The sequence below is a fragment of the Macaca mulatta genome, chromosome 12 (genome assembly GCF_049350105.2).
Source record: "Macaca mulatta isolate MMU2019108-1 chromosome 12, T2T-MMU8v2.0, whole genome shotgun sequence".
Taxonomy (NCBI): Eukaryota; Metazoa; Chordata; class Mammalia; order Primates; family Cercopithecidae; genus Macaca; species Macaca mulatta.
In genome coordinates this window covers 131,053,357-131,071,526 of record NC_133417.1, presented here as the reverse complement: position 1 = coordinate 131,071,526, position 18,170 = coordinate 131,053,357, and the positions used below count along the sequence as shown (strand labels likewise).

General features: G+C 38.4%; 1 long non-coding RNA gene across 2 annotated transcripts in view; it reads left to right on the top strand.

Annotated features, from left to right (window-relative positions):
* LOC144333581 (uncharacterized) overlaps positions 1-7,541 on the top strand; it is a 526,217-nt gene extending 518,676 nt beyond the window's left edge. For both annotated transcript variants that reach the window (XR_013402339.1, XR_013402338.1), the window contains exon 3: positions 7,152-7,541. This is a non-coding gene — a long non-coding RNA (uncharacterized LOC144333581). The remainder of the gene's footprint in view (positions 1-7,151) is intronic.
* The last annotated feature ends 10,629 nt before the right edge of the window (positions 7,542-18,170 follow it).

Here is an 18,170-nt window from a genome sequence, read left to right as displayed (position 1 = left end):
TTCTATGGTGTTGGCTATTGTTTTTGCTGTTAATTGTTGGAACTCTTCAATTAGGGCATGAAAAAGATGATTTTTTTCCTTGCAAATTGATGTTGGTCATCTGCCACTGCAGGCTTCATCTTTAACATTGCCTTGTCCCTTCTTAAAATGAATAACCCATTTTTTGTTGTTGTTTTTGGTTGATTGTCTTTTGTTTGTTTGCTTGTTTGTTTTTATTTTACTTTAAGTTCCAGGATACATGTGCAGAATGCACAGATTTGTTGCATAGGTATACGTGTGCCATGGTGGTTTGCTGTGCCTATCAACCCATCATCTAAGTTTTAAGCCCTGCATGCATTAGGTGTTTGTACTAATGCTCTTCCTCACCTTGACCCCCACCCCCTGACAGGCCCTGATGTGTGTTGTTCCCCTCCCTGTGTACACGCGTTCTCATTGTTCAACTTCTGGTTATGAGTGAGAACATGTGTTATTTGGCTTTCTGTTCCTGTGTTAGTTTGCTGAGGATGATGGCTTCCAGCTTCATCCATGTCCCTGCAAAGGACATGATCTCATTGTTTTTTATGGCTGCATAGTATTCCATGATGTATATGTATCACATTTTCTTTATCCAGTCTATAGTTGATGGGCATTTTGGTTGGTTCTCTGTCTTTGCTATTGTAAATAGTGCTGCAATAAACATACATGTGCGTGAGTCTTTATAGTAGAATGGTTTATATGCCTTTGGGTATATATCCAGCAATGGGAATGCTGGGTTAAAAGGTATTTCTGGTTCTAGATACTGAGGAATCACCACACTGTCCTCCACAATGGTTGAACCAATCTGCATTCCCACCAACAGTGCAAAAGCATTTCCCTTTCTCCACAGCCTCACCAGAATCTATTGTTTCTTGGCTTTTTAATAATCACCATTCTGAGTGGTGTGAGATGGTAACTTATTGTGGTTTCAATTTGTATTTCTCTAAAGATCAGTGATGATGAGCTTTTTCTCATGTTTGTTGGCCACACAAATGTCTTATTTTTAGAAGTGTCTGTTCACATCCTTTGCCCACTTTTTGATGGGGTTGTTTGTTTTAGTCTTGTAAATTTGTTTAAGTTCCTTGTAGATTCTGGATATTAGACTTTTGTCCAATGGGTAGATTGCAGAAATTTTTCTCCCATTCTGTAGGCTGTGTGCTCACTCTGATGCTAGTTTCTTTTGCTGTGAAGAAGCTCTTTAGTTTATTTAGATCCCATTTGTCAATTTTGGCTTTTGTTGCATTTGCTTTTGGAGTTTTCATCATGAAGTCTTTGCCCATGCTTATGTCCTGAATGGTATTGCCTAGGTTTTCTTCTAGGGTTTTTATAGTTTTGGATTTTACATGTAAGTCTTTAATCTATCTTGAGTTAATTTTTGTATAAGGTGTAAGGAAGGGGTCCAGTTTCAGTTTTCTGCATAGCTAGCCAGTTTTCCCACCGCCATTTATTAAGTAGGGAATCCTTTCCCCATTGCTAATTTTTGTCAGGTTTGTCAAAGATCTTTATCTCATTTGGTTTCAAATAACTTATTTATTTCTGCCTTAATTTCGTTATTTACCCAGGAGTCATTCAGAAGCAAGTTGTTCAATTTCCATGTAGTTGTGTGGTTTTGAGTGAGTTTCTTGATCCTGAGTTCTAATTTGATTGCACTGTGGTCTGAGAAACTGTTTGCTATGACTTCAGTTTTTTGGCATTTGCTGAGGAGTGTTTTACTTCCAATTATGTGGTTGATTTTAGAATATGTGCTATGTGGTACTGAGAAGAATGTATATTCTATTGATTTGGGGCAGAGAGTTCTGTAGATGTCTATTAGGTCCACTTGGTTCAGAACTGAGTTCAACTCCTGAATATCCTTGTTAATTTTCTGCCTTGTTAATCTGTCTAATATTGACAGTGGGGTGTTAAAGTCTCCCACTATTATTGTATGGGAGTATAAGTCTCCTTGTAGGTCTCTAAGAACTTACTTTATGAATCTGTGTGCTCCTTTATTGGGTGCATATATATTTAGGATAGTAAGCTCTTTTTGTTGCATTGATCCCTTTACCATTATATAATGCCCTTCTTTGTCTTCTTTGATCTTTGTTGGTTTAAAGTCTGTTTTATCAAAGACAAGGATTGAAACTCCTGCTTTTTTTTTTTTTTCTTTCCATTTGCATGGTAAATTTTCCTCCATCCCTTTATTTTGAGCTTATGTGTATCTGCATATGAGATGGGTCTCCTGAATACAGCACACCAATGGGTCTTGACTCTTAATCCAATTTGCCAACCTGTATCTTTTATTTGGGGCATTTAGCCCATTTACATTTAAGGTTATAATTGTTATGTGTGAATCTGATCCTGTCGTCATGATGCTAGCTGGCTCTTTTGCACATTAGCTAATGCAGTTTCTCCAGAGTGTCATTGGTAATGCTTTTAAGGCAAGCCTGGTGGTGACAAAAATCCCTTAGAATTTGTTTGTCTGGAAAGGATTTTATTTCTCCTTCTTTTATGAAGCTTAGTTTGACTGGATATGAAATTCTGCATTGAAAATTCTTTTCTTTAAGAGTGTTGAATATTGGGCTCCACTCTCTTCTGGCTGGTAGGGTTTCTGCTGAGAGATCCACTGTTAGTCTGATAGGCTTCCCTTTATAGGTGACCTGACCTTTCTCCCTGCTGCCCTTAGTATTTTTTTCTTCATTTCAACCTTGGAGAATCTGATGATTGTGTGTCTTGGAGTTGATCTTCTTGTGGAGTATCTTAGTGGTGTTCTCTGTTTCCTGAATATGAACGTTGGCTTGTCTTGCTAGATTGGGGAAGTTCTCCTGGATAATATACTGAGGTGTGTTTTCCAACTTGGTTCTCCCTGTCTCTTTCAGGTACTCCAATTAATTCTGTGTTTGGTCTTTTGACATAGTCTCATATTTCTTGGAATCTTTGTTCATTAATTTTCATTCTTTTTTCTCTAATATTGTCTGCATGCCTTATTTCAGCAAGGTGGTCTTCAAACTCTGATATCCCTTCTTCCACTTGATTGATTCAGCTCTTAATACTTGTGTATGCTTCACGAAGTTCTTGTGCTGTGTTTTTCAGCTCTATCAGGTCATTTATGTTCCTCTCTAAAATGGTTATTCTCGTTAGCACTTCCTATGTTTTATCAAGGTTCTTAGCTTCTTTACATTGGGTTGGAACATGCTCCTTTAGCTCAACAGAGTTTGTTATGACCCACCTTTTGAAGCCTACTTCTGTCAATTCATCCATCTCATCCTCCATCCAATTCTGCACCCTTGCTGGAGAGGTGTTGCAATCATTTGCAGGAGAAGAGGTATTCCGACTTTTGGAATTTTCAGTGTTTTTGTGCTGTTTTTCCTCCTCTTCATGGATTTATCTACCTTTGATCTTTGAGGCCAATGACCTTTGGATGAGGTTTTTAATTTTTTTTGGCGGGGGGGGGGTCTTTTTTATTGATGTTGTTGTTGCTTTCTGTTTGTTAGTTTTTCTTCTAACAGTCGGGCACCTATTCTGCAGGTCTGCTGCAGTTTTCTGGAGGTCCACTTCAGACTCTGTTTGCCAGGATATCACCAGTGGAGACTGCACAACAGCAAAAATTGCTGCCTGCTCCTTCCTCTGGAATCTTTATCCCAGAGGGGCGCTGGCCTGATGCCAGCTAGAGCTCTCCTGTATGAGGTGTCTGTTGACCCTTATCAGGAGGTCTCTCCCAGTCAGGAGGCACAGGAGTCAAGGACCCACTTGAGGAGGCAGCGTGTCCCTTAGCAGAGGTGGTGCACTGTGCTGGGAGAATCCCCCTTGTCAGGATCAGCCGTTCTCTTCAGAGCTGGCAGGCAGGAAAGATTAAGTCTGCTGAAGTTGCCACTGTAGTCGCCCCTTCCCCGAGGTGCTCTGTCCCACGGACATGAGAGTTTTGTCTGTAAGCCCCTAACTGGAGCTGCTGGATTTCCTGCAGAGATGCCCTGCCCAATGAGGAGGAATCCAGAGAAGCAGTCTGGTCACAGCCGCTTTGCTGTGCTGTGGTGAATTCCATCCAGTCCAAACCTCCCAGTCTTCTTAGCACTGTCAGGGGGAAAACAGCCTACTAAAGCCACAGTAAGGGTGGTCACTCCTCCCCCCACCAAACTCAATAGTCCCATTTGACTCCGAACTGCTGTGCTGGCAGTGAAAATTTCAAGCCAGTGGTTCTTAACTTGCTGGGTTCCATGTGAGTGGGACTCGCTGAGCAAGACCACTTGACTCCCTGGCTTTAGCCCCCTTTCCAGGACAGTGGAGAGTTGTCCTGTCTTACTGGAGTTCCAGGCACTGCTAGAGTATGAAAAAACTCCTGCAGCTCAGCATCTGCCCAAACTGCTGCCCAGTTTTGTGCTTGAAACCCAAGGCCCTGGTGGTGTAAGTTCACGAAGGAATCTCCTGATCCTCAGATGGCAAAAATCCGTAGGAAAAGCGTAGTACCTTGGGCAGGTAGCACAGTCCCTCACTGCTTTCCTCAGTAGGGGAGGGAAGTCCCCAGCTCTGTGTACTTCCTTGGTGAGCTGATGCTCCACCCTGCTTCTGCTCACTCTCCATGGGTCACACCCACTGCCTAACCAGTCCCAATGAGATGAACTGGGTACCTCGGTTGGAAATGCAGAAATCACCTGCCTTCTGTGTTGGTCTTGCTGGGAGCTGCAGACCAGAGCTGTTTCCATTCAGCCATCTTGTCCCCTCCTCTGACTTAATGACTGCATTTGTAAACTGCTGATTCTTGGGGGAATTATCCCTATACACTTTTCATAAAGCATCAATGATTTTGCCATTCTTCAATCCAAGCCTCACCATCGATTTAAGATTTGTTTTTGTTCAATTTTAGCAGAATACATGTTGCTTTCATAGGGACTATTTTCAAACTAATGTGCCATCCTTCTCACTGCCTCAAACTACATCCTATTCTGGCATATTATAACCAGTTAATATGAGTTTATTTCAGTGCAAAAATGTTTTGAAATCCATGCATAGTTTCTTCACAATACACATTTTCCATGAACATTTTGAAGACTCCTCATATACTTTTCCAATTCTTAAATATTTAATATTATTTGATTAAAAATCAACCTGGTTTTTGTGAATTAGACTTTTTTCTTGTTTTTACAGATTGATTTAAACCACACTCAAGGAATGGTATGAATCAGGATATTAGTGAAAATTTAGTTATAAGATTTATTTGCTCTCCAGAGTGTTGATAAGCAAGCACATTTTTGCGTTTTTTTAAATCTAAAAATAGCATTTTTAGACTTCAAGGAAATACTGTTAAGTAGGTTTATTCATTTTATTAGCAGTTATAAATGACTAACTAGATCAAGCTGATATTTATTTGACACTTCTTATGTTTAGTTGATAAATTGAGTCTATTTCCCATTAGAATTTTTATAGCCAAGTATATAATTGTGCTCTACAGTGTAAAATAATTTTAGACATATCCAAAAGCATCACAGCAACATCTACTGTTACTAATGGTTAGAAATTTTGTATTCATTTAAATGTACTTAAAATAAAATGAATAACCATGCGTTTATTCAATTCTTGACTAAAAGATGCTAAATTATTCAACTTCCACCCCGCAGTGATACCTTGATTAATATATCCTCTGGGAAGAAGGCTCAGGATCATTTATATCAGCTGAACTGTTTTATCCTAAAACATCAATTGGAAGATGAAAGAAAGTGTCTTTCTAATGGAATGTCATGCATCAACAAACCAGAGGAGACGGTTTTTGTTATTGCTTGTTTACTTACATGCCTTTTCTTTTTCATGAAGGCCCTGGAGTAACAATACCTTTTTTCTGACTTGTTCTGAAAACAAACCCAATTTGGTCCTTTTTGGAAAAAGGGATCACAGTGGCTATAATGACAGAATGAAAAATTTGTGATTTCTCATCTCATTTACTTCTACCTCTGATGCCCGCCCCCCCCCCCGCCCACCCTTCTAGTATCAGAAAGCTACACAGCTGATAGAAGAGAAGAAAAAGGGAATAAACTTATCACTTGTAGCTGCACTCCCAAATCAGCACGAGGCTATATAAAGACAGCAAGTTCTGGAGTCAGACAGACCTGGTACTCATACTTTAATGTTTGTTTTATTTAGCAAACACTTATACAGTGCTGGTTGTATCCTCAGTACAGTTCTACACACTTGGCTAATGTGAACTAATTTAATCCTTATAGTAATTCAAATAAGGAAAATACTCTTCATATACCCATTTTATAGAAAAAGAAACTAAGACACAGAAGGGTTAAGAAACATGCTGAAGACCATAAGCCAGGAAGTGGCAGAGACTGGATCAAAGAAATACAGTTGGAGTATGTGATCTTTACCATGATGTTCCTGAGACTGACTCTCCAGATCTTAGCCAAACCACTTAGTGGCCAGGCCCTCTTGGGCACTTAACTTTTCTGAGCTTCGATTTCTTCACTTGAAGAACAGGAACAGTATCTGCAGCCAGTGGCAGTTGTCAAAGTGTATATGACACTTTCTGATGGTCCTGTTCCTTACAATTATCTTCCCAGAACAGATCTGCCCAGCAATGTTTCCTTCTCCAAATATTGCCACACTCAAATTTCAGCTGGATCTTGCCACCATACTTTTAATTCACAATCACATATGTATTTGGGAATGGTGACACATTCAACATTATTAGAGTTAGTATTTAATGGCATTAAAACTAGTCATTTAATGGCATTCATACAGTAACACATATTATATTCTAAAACATGTCCCAATATTTCTTATTTATTTTGCACATCTCTCAGTAGACTGGTAGTTGCATCAGCATAGGAAAATGTGTCTAATCTATTCTAAACTCTATCCAAAGCCCACAGAGGACCTGGAAAGCGGGAGGAATTCAAGAGTTATAATGTCATAAAGAAGTGAGTGAATGGTTTTCCTACCACCTATAAAATTTCCGTCAACAACATGTACTAGTAAATGCATCCTCATTAATAGGCATGCTATCATAATGACAGCATTTCCAAGGAATGATAGCAATACAAATGAGCCAGAAGAAATGTTTAAAATAAAATTCAAAATTGTGCAAATGGAAAAACAAAGGCATTTGGCAAATTCTTAAGTTATTATATTATTGTGTCAAATTAATGTTTATTTTTTCCTTTAAGATAAAATATGAATTACAGTTGTGAAAATCAGACCTACTAACAGAAAAAGAAACCCCAAACAACAACCACAATCAACAATCAAGATCACAAAGCAAGATATTTAAATGACATTTTTCCAGCGCCGTGTTCCTATCTGAGCGCCGTGAGATATAACTCTCAGAACCACATGCTCTGGAGGCCAACCCTGTTCCAGAGAGCTGAAGGTGAAGGAAATCCCCATATGTGATTACCAAGCATCTTAAAGAGCCACATCTCACATTAAATTGCATTCAGGAGACAAAGGTTTGTCTAGTACAGCCGCTGCTCACAAATGGCTTCCATATGGTGATGTCTTCAAGGCAGTAGGATCCTTAGTTCTCGCCTGTGACTCCCCTTTCTACAACTTGAATTCAGAACTGAATTAAAATTAAAGCTTAAAGGTAAAATTGTCATGTCTCTTCTATTTTTATGCTAAAATATTTTATGAAAAGCAGCCTTTTTTCCTTAGTTTGGAGAATTGTATTTTTATTCATTCATATGCTAACAAGCTGGATATAGAAAATATATCACTATGCTAAGTGTGAGACCATATACTGACTTTCCATGTAAAAAAAGAAAAAATTAAGAAAAATACATGAAACCTTTCTAAAATGAACAGTGAACCTACAGAAGGAAACTCAAATGCTTTTTACAAAATGGGCTTGAAGGCAAAACCAAAAGATAAATGTACGGGTTTAAAATTACTAGTGGGCAAGGTTCCCATCTTAAATATTTGAAGTATTCAGGCCTCCAGGCACCTGTTCAAGTTTGTGCTGATTCTCACCCCAGGCAGCTGCCTCACTTGCCTCTGCCTCGGGCTGGTCCTGAACGTGGTCCAGGATGCATCTCTGATGAGCAAGTTCAGCTGGTGCTCAGTGACAGGTGTGAGTCCTGATTGCCTTCAACAGCATGGCATGTTTCTTAAAGAGGGAAAGAAAGCCATCAAACACTTGCTTCTCAAACCCAGCTTTTTAATGTGTGAGATCAAAATAAAAGCATACACTAGTAAAATAATAGGCCAATATCAGGTCTATAGAATACCTTTTTAAAAAGAAAACTAAATTATGGACAACTGTGGCAAAGCAAAGAGCTGACATCACTGGTGGGATTTGAGGCATTCTATAAGGTCCAGTAACTCACAGGACATGCCTTTGTGAACACTAAAGCCTTGAATCCAGGTAGATGATGGACTCAAATGTCCAGACTCATGAAGAACTATAAGATCCCACTGTGTTGGCCTCCAGGCTTCAGAATGTGAGTCACTGATGACATGGGCATGTAGAGCACTGTCAATAAGGGTATGGGGCTAAGAGTGATGGTTCTACAACTAGATGGCCATATAACCCTCCCAGTTCCATCCCAGAACACAGTGGGATTTTTCTGTGTGGCAGGATACAGCAAACTATGACCCATGGGCCCAATCCAGCCTACCACATGCTTTTATATGCCCATTATACTAGTCCATTTTCACACTGCTATGAAGAACTGCCTGAGACTGGGTAATTCATAAAGGAAAGAGGTTTAATTGACTCACAGTTCAGTATGGCTGGGGAGGCCTCAGGAAACTTACAGTCATGGTGGAAGGTGAAGGGGAAGCAAGGCACCTTCTTCACAAAGCGGACAGGAAGGAGAAGTGCCGAGCAGAGGCGGAAGAGCCCCTTATGAAACCATCAGATCTCATGAGAACTCTCTCACTATCATGAGAACAGCATGGAGGAAACCAACCCATGATCCAATTCCCTCCACCTGGTCTCTCCCTTGACATGTGGGGATTATAAGAATGACAATTCAAGATTCATCTTTGTTTCTTTGTTCTTAAACTGGATTGCCTGGTCACAGTGGGGACACAAAGCCTAACGCATATCACCTGTGACTAAGAAATTCTTTTTTGCACGTTTGAAAAGAATCAAAAGAAGAAGAATATTTAATGACATTGAAAATTATATGAAATTTAAATCATAGTTGCTATATATAAAGTTTTATTGGAACACAGCACATCTATTGTTTACATATTGTATATGGCTGTAGTGCACTACAATGACACAGTAGTTGTTACACAAACTGTATCATCCATAGAGTCTAAAATATTTACTACGTGACTCTTTAAAGAAAATGTTTGCCAGCTCCTGGTGTAGCCCCTTATCAGCTGTGGTAATGGGTAATTTACTAAGACACTACACTTTGAGTCTCAGCTTTCCCACTTGTAAGGGTATATGAATACATGTAGTGTTGTTGTGAATGTTACAGGGGATAAAGTGTCACAAAGAACCTAAAATAATGGCAACAAATGATTGTCATTTCTATTCTTAAGGAAATGGGAGGGAAAGAAGTATTTCCTGGTCTCTTTTGTGATTATAAACAACGGAAGTGGCCACCAATCTCCCCTTGGTTTTAGGCTGCTCAGTATGTTGGATGTTGTTGAGTTCTCAGCAGCTGTTGCACTATTTCTCCAATATGTAGCAACATTTGGTTCCATAAGCTTTAGGAAAGAATCCTGATTAGTCTTAACTAGTAGGGACACTCTTCCCTCAGAGTCAATTAGAGAGGGGCACTTTTAGTTGTCTCAGTGACTAGAGGGTGCCATTGACACTGAGTGGTAGCAAGCAGAAATGCAAATGATTACACACAATAGGGAAATGTCCCATCAAGAAAGCCCACAACTCCCCTCATGAGCATCACCCAGGGTAGCGTAGCTCAGCTTGCCACATGTTTGGGCAAGTTAGGCCTTAGCCAAACACTCCAATCAGCACAGATTTCAGGACATTTTCTGGGAATTGTGGACACCAATGTTCTCTCTCATATACAGTGTGGTGAGCAGTTGTGAAGCCTAAAAGCTCTTTATAGCATGTTATGAACATCATTTCATGACAAGGCAATCCAGTTTAAGAACAAAGAAACAACAGAGAGCAGAGCCAAACTAGAAGAATCAGACAGGAACAAAACAGCTCTCTAATCAAGCCACACATCTAATCAAGCCACACCTGTTCCATTTCCTACCTGTGAGCTTCTCAGAACTTTAGCATTTAAGTCACACTGCATTGGATTTCTTGAAACTTGTGATCAACTACTATAAATGGGACCTGCATGTAGATTCAGATTGAAGGTGTTGCACAGGTGATCCTAGTTTAGAGCAATAGCCAGAGAATCAGGACACAGTGATTCAGAGGTGTGCTACATTTTTACACGTCAGGATCCACTCACAATTTATAAGATATCTCAAATATATATTGCTTAACAAATTCAGTTTTTTACTTAGTGCCACTATGTGCAAATCTGTTTGCTCAAGCTGTAGGAGATGCAGAAATGAATCAGGCACACTACCACTCCTCAAGGAATAAATGACTTCATAGAGAAAAAAACCACACAAACTATACAAGATGTTAAAATAGGTGTTAGAGGAAATATATATGTGAGCTCTGCATGACATTAGAGCTAGAGAAGAGAGGTTATTGCCCTCACCTGATTCTCACAACAGCTCTGTGGGGGAGGTCAATAAATGTTTTTATCCTCAATGTTACGTATTTGGAGATTCAGAAATGTCCAGTGTGCCTGGGCTAACTGGTGATTCTTTAACTGTGCTCAGTAATTCTCATTGGAAGCCCAGTATCTTTTCTATTCCTCCATGCAAATTTTTCACAATAATAACACAGAAAAGGGCTATTGTTTATTAAGTACTTCATAAAGGCTCATGTTTACTCTGTTTTGTGTTACCATAACAGAATACCACAGACTGCATATTTTACAACAAGAAGAAATTTATTTCCCACAGTTCTCTGGAGTTTGGGAAGTCCAGTATCAAAGTGCCAGTGTCTCGTAAGGGCCTCCTTGCTAACTCAAACAGTGGTGGAAGTTAAAAGGGTAAGAGAGGGTGCGCATAAAAAGGATAGAACTCGTAGCTTCAGATCTCTTTATAATCTCCATGAATTTGTTCATAAGCATGGACTCTCATGACCTAACCATCACCCACTAGGCCCCCAACTCCCAACACTGCTGACTGGAGATTAAGTTTTCAGCAAATGAAATTTGGGGCCACATTCAAACCAAAGCAGATCACAAAGAGAAACCAGGCATATACTGTCAAGTCATAAAATGAGAAATATGTAAAATAATAGGGAGAAATGGGGACTTTGAAAAACCAGAGGCCACCTGATCCAATTAGAGGAAACTATCACTCAGATCATGATTGGCCAATATTGTCAGAACTTTCCATTTGAAAAGAGATCCAGAAATATAACTGCATGACAAATCTCATAAAGTATTTTAACATTTCATCAACCCCTGTTACTTCTTTCTCCAAAATTCTTGCTCAGCCACTTCCTTCCATGTCCTAGTGATAGCCCCTAAGTGATCCTCTAGATTCCAGTTGTATCTCTTTTAATACATCCTCTAGAGAGCAGCCAGTGATCAATTTTAAAAATAAAGGTTATCATCATTCTATTCACCTCACATACTTATCAATAAGGATTCAATCATGAAAGCCTGGCCATTATGGGCATTATGGGAATAATTGACTCATTATAAGGATTAGACCTTGGACAAATGTGTGAGGAAATGGGGATGAGAAGGAGTCCAGAAGCTGAAGTAAAAAGCCATAGAAAGAGTCACTGACCCATCACAAAAACCCCTGGTGTAGGTGGAAACCTAAATCTGTGTGTGTGTGTGTGTGTGTGTGCACGCGCATGTATGTACATGTGCATGCGTATGCATATGCTTGCAAATATGTTTGTATGTGTGTATACATGTCGCTGCCCAGTGGGTTCATTTTGTTTGCTGCCCCGATAGAGTCAATATAGACAGGTGAATTGCAATAGAGAAAGAGTTTAATGCACATAGAGCAGGCCAAAGGGAAGATGGGAGTTTTAATTATTACTCACATCAGCCTCCTCAAAAATTCAGAGGCTAGGGTTTTTCAAGGAAAGTGGGCAGAGAGCTAGGGGACTGGGTGCTGCTGATCAGTTGGGGATGCAATAGTAAGGGTGTGGAAAATAGTCCTCATGTGTTGAGTCTGCTTTTGATTGGGTCATCCAGTCAACAGAAATGCAGAGGCCTGAAAGGACATCTCAAAAGGTCAATCTTACATTCTACAATAGTGATGTTATCTGCAGGAGTAATTGGGGAAGTTGCAAATCTTTTGATCTCTGCAATAATGCCTGGTGTTCATTTACACCTACATCTTAGCAGAATTCAGGCCCCTCTCATCCTCCTAACCTGGTCATCTTTCATTAGTTTTACAAAAGGTGTTAGTTTGGGGAAAGGGCTATTATCATTTAAACTACTTTTCTCCCAAAGTTAGCTTGTACTTACCTGAGGAATAACCAATGGAAGTTTGGAGGTTAAAGGCAAGATGAGGATTGGTTAGGTCAGTCTCTTTCACTGTCATAATTTTCTCATTGTTATGATTTTTGCAAAGATGGTTTATACACATATATAATTTTCAGTGAATACCTTTATTTTTATGAAGTCCTAAGTTATATAATTTATTCCATTATGAAGACATGTACATTTACTAAGATTGATAAATATGTAGACATAGATGTAAGTAGATTGATATTTTCACAAGAAAGTTCGGACCTGAATATCAGATGAAATTCTGACTCCTGGCACATGATATAAGCAATATCGCCTACAGAGTTCAGCCTCCACACAGCTCACTTCCAGAAGCAGGAACTAGATATTTGACATTTAAAAGTAAATGGCCAGCTCACCCATTAGTTTCTGAAGGCATCATCATAGAGATCAATCCTTATAAAAAGACTAACATGTCAAACTAGAAAATTCATATGAAATGGTTAACAAATTATTTACCCTAAGAACAGAAGCACTCTGCCAAGAACATGTTTAAGCTCTTCTACCTATTTGTTGTTTCTAACCACAAAGTTCTCTTATTCATAAACCAGAGAGAGTCACACCATCTAACTTCAGGCATTCAGACTTTGGTCCCATGAGTTTTTGTACACTTTATCCTGATTTGATGAGAAGTAAAAAGTTGCACCTAACCTTCTGATGGGAGACTTAGGATTGCAATGCTGTTAAAGACTTGAGATCACTGAGGGGCAACCTCAGAAACAGCCTGATCTTATGGACCCTCACACTGCTCAGAGGGAATCGTAGAGGATTGCATTTGTCTACATGAAGTCTCATAGTGTCTAATACAACCTATGTGCATAATAAATATTTGTTGAATAAACTATTAAATGGAATAAATAAAGAAGAAACAGATGTTGATACAAATATGAGATTTTATAGAATTTGGAGCTTTGCTCTCTGGTGTGGCTGAGCAATAATAGAATATAACACCAACGTGCTTTCCGTCCTTAACACTGAAGCGCTCCTCCAGGAAGTGGAGCCTGGGTTGCTGGTAATAACCTTTAAAGAGCACCAAATATGTTCACAGCACTGAGATAATGCTGGCCATTCTCTTGTACACACAGCATACACGGGCTCAGGCAATCTTCTCTGTATACATTGTGATTCTTCACATACTAGGTACTTGATCTGGATGTGGTACTCTTCTTTAACCAGCACAGCCATTGTTAAGCCCAGCCTCCCTTGTCAAGACTGGCTTTCATATATAGCACTCTTCAGCATGCTGTTGCAGGCACTGCCTTAATCTAGCATTCTCTCCACCAAGTCAAACATGAGACACACAATGAAATAACAGGTCAGAATTCCAGCAAAGTTATTTTTCTTAGTATTTATCCACAGAGAAGTGTAAGAGAGAAGAAAAAAATTGTAATGCAAGAACAAATCTTGACACCTTTCAGACGAGTGAGAACTGAATTAAATTCTCTTCTTGTCCCTCTCACCACTACAAATAGAAAACATATCCAAGAGCTCTAATGCCTTTGGACATTAGATTACATGCATGTCAAATTTTGTAACTGATTATAACTCATTTCAAAATAACACAGGAATTTCTTCACAACTAAATAATTGGTACTGTACCTTGTGAATGCCAAGTGGAGAGACAAAAAGAATGACAATGTTACAGATCATGTGGGTAGCCGAGCAAAACCTGTTTATGCCTGTCAAGCTGTGTAACTGATTCATTTTTTTTCTTTTAGACATATTTGAAATTAAATCAACACAAGAATATGAGAGGAAAATCTGTCTCCTAGGGTTACTCAGCATAAATAAAGCATAATACAGGAGATTGGGATCTTCTTTATAGATTCTGTAAGACTGTCTGCTCAGACTTGTCTCCATGAAGATTACTGGATGAAGTTGGCTTTAAAATGTCAGTAAAGTCAAACAAATATTTGTGATCTTCATCAGTTGCTCTACCCAGATTATAGTTTTTTATATACCTGAAACTATACCCGTGATACCTCCAAGATTTTTCAGGTATTCCCTTCTATGAGGAACTGATAAGTTCTACCATTTTTGTTTTCTGCCTCTTGGGAAATTCTTCTAAATCATTGTGGTCTTTAATTTTATCATTTAAATAGCATTACTACTCTTTCTTCTCTATATTGTTATCACCTGTTTAATTTTCTTCTCCTTTTCTATATCTCTTTCTCCTCTCCTCCTCCTTCTCTTTCTCCTTCTTATCTTTTTTCCTTCTTCTCACTTTCATTTATCCCTTAGTGATGGTCTGCAAGGTTCTGTGTGACTGGCTCTTCTTTGTCTTCTTCAACTCATTTTTTTCCCTCATTATATTCAACTCTAGCCTTAAACTTATCTTGTCCAACTCATGTGCTTCATATTGGCTCTTCCTTGTGCCTAGAGTGCTCTTCCTTAAGTTGTCTTCTTTCCCATCAAGGCTACAATATGTGGCTATGCATTGCGTGCAGAAAAACCCCAGGGGCGATACTCAGATTATGATGTAACTAGCTTCTCCAGAACTTGCAATATGGTGGCATGGTTTTCTATTCTAAGGAACTCAGCCTATGTATTATACGTTTTTCCAACTCTCACAGGTGAAATTTTATTTTTAAAATGAAATTTTAAAAATAAAAATAAGGCAAAAAGGACAAATTCATATCCAGTTTCTCATACTACTTTTAGAAATGGGAAAATTTTTCATCAACTTTCTTGCCCTATTTTTAAAAAATTGGTGATTTATAAATTATTATCATCTTATGAGTTAATGTTAATAAAGAATACCTCTCTATGCTAGTCTTCCATGACTCAGCTAAAAGAAGAAAGCAGAGCTAAATACACTGATGTGGGAACATTCCCAAAATATATATATGGAGAAAACAAATTATAGAATCATATTATTGCACAAGCTGAATTATATTGGAAACAAACCCACAAATTCTTAAAACTATACATATGTATATGCATATACATACACAAACATATATTTTATATCATACATATGGGAAAGCAAGGGTGTGTATAAATATAGCAAACATTTTGAAGAATGCACATAAATTTTGGGTGGAACACTGGTTAAGGCTATAATTGATGGGGGTCTCACTTTCTGCTATATATCCTGCCCCAGTTTTTGTATTTTATGGTGGTATATGCATCTATTCATGAATTTATTAATAATAAACAGAAGGTAGACCACGTGTTCATATTTCCCATCCCTATTATTTTATATGTGGCATTTCTCTGTGCAAATTTTTCAGTCTACACCTGCAGCAGAAATAATTTTAATGTAGAGACAAAACAAACTGTTGTTTTATTTTATTTTTACTGTCACAAGATATAGGACCTGGGCCATGAGAATCACTCAGTAAATGTTAATTGATTATGTTAAGGAGTAACTAAATAAGTGATTGATTGAATACAGATATTAAAGCTCCAATCTCTATAACATAAGCCTATCATCCTTATAGTTGACTAGCAACATGGTGTCCAATACAATCTAGTAGCTGTGGATGACCAGTCTTAATGAGGTTCCTGGAAACTCACTTTTAGTTTCTATTTAGTTTCTGTATTAGTCTGTTCTCACACTGCTGATAAAGACATAGCTGAGACTGAGCAATTTATAAAAGAAATTTTGAAGTTTAATGGACTAACAGTTCCACATGGCTGAAGAGGCCTCACAATCATGGCAGAAGGTGAAAGGCACATCTCGCATAGTGGCAGACAAGAGAAGAGATGAGAATCAAGCTAAAGGGGTTTCCTCTTTTAAAACCATCAGATCTTGTGAGACTTATTCACTATCACGAGAACAGTATGGAAGAAACTGCCCCCCATGATTCAATTATCTCCCACCGCGTCCCTCTAAAAACACTTGGGAATTATGGGAACTACAATTGAAGATGAGATTTGGGTAGGGACACAGCCAAACCATATCAGTTTCCATATCAGTTTTGTAGGGTTGAACTATGACTAGAAAAGGAGGTGAGATGTTGTGTACTGACTTGAAGATGGTGAGATCAGTTGGTTTTCCAGGAGCACATTGAGAAAATTTAAATGTCTATATCAATTTTAGTCATACTCTCATGAGAACTATTTGGAATGACAAATTCATTTTATTTTAGTTGAGTGCCTCGTAATCCAGTATTGCTCTGGAGGTGATGGCTGTGATGAGAAAACTGCTAAGGCAAGTAACCACCCATGTTCAGCTGGACAAGACTCACTTTATATATCCAAGTATTCAAATTTCTGGCTCACTGTTAAATAAATTATGCTGTTTACTGATCAGCAATGTTCCTCTATTCTTAACATACCAAATATCCACTCTCCAGGAAAGAGAAATGGCCAATTATAATGTACCATGGCCATCAGTGCTGTCAGTAATGTTCAGAAATTCTTGAGAAAACCCATCATCAGATACCTCTCTGGAATCATCTGTATTCTGCATAAAACTGTGAGAGTTATGTGCTAGTAAATGATAGAGCCAAATGTGAACCCAGGCCACCTAACTCCAAAGCCATTTAAATATTAAGTAATGTTAAGTAAGTAAATAGTCATCGAATCAGATCAAACTTAAAATGTTTGGCAAAAAGCTATTATAGTCAAATCACTGTTTTAGAAGAAACTGGTCTCTATGCATTTTAGTAGAATAACTCAGAATAATTCATGGTATGGATAATGGTGGTGCTATGCTCACTGGTGTCATAAACATGTTCAAAAAGTTGAAAAAATGGATGCTAGATCAACAAGTACAACCCTATTGATATGGTTTGGTTATGTCTCCACCCAGAATCTCATCATGAATTGTAATCTCCATAATCCCTATAATCCCCACGTGTCAAGGAAGAGACCAGGTGGAAGTAATTGAATCATGGGGGTGGTTAACCCCATGCTGTTTTTGTGATAGTGAATGAGTTATCGCAAGATCTGATGGATTTGTAAGTGTTTGGTAGTTCCTCCCGCATTCATTCTCCTTCCTGCTGCCTCGTGAAAAAGGTACCTTGATTTTGCCTTATCTTCTGCCATGATTGTAAGTTTCCTGAGACCTTCCCAGACATGCAGAACTAACTGTGAGTCAATTGAACCTCTTTCCTTTACAAATCACCCTGCCCCGGGCAGTTCTTTATAACAGTGTGAGAAATTGACTAATACACCAAGAGTAGTAGTGATTGGGAGTTTTAACACGCTTATGATTATTATCCATTTTCAAAATGTCCAGAAATGACATCAATATATGATGGGGCCAAGTTCATTCTTATGAATCTTCAAGATAACATCACCCAAAGTATGACACAGGGAGTTTTTTATGATTTCTTTTTTATTAATGTTGTTTGGTTTCTCAGGTTATAACATTCAGAGAAAAATCTGCTCATGTGTATGAAAATCTTCATAACAGGACAAGTGTAACAACAAGCACTGAAATTTCCTTCTGTGAAACTTACATCTCTATATGTACAAGGTGGCCTTCTCGTGCTGTACACACATGAATAGGCTATCTGATTAAAACAAGAGAAACAGCCATGCCCAAATCTTACCATCTCTGAGTGCTTTGATGGCTTACTTGAATGAATGTATTCTCCCCAAAATAATTAAGAAAAAATTTTACTTGACAAATACTTAAAACATCTAATGTGAACCATTCTGTTAAACAGAAAAAATAAAATCAATGGCAAAAAGTAGAATAAA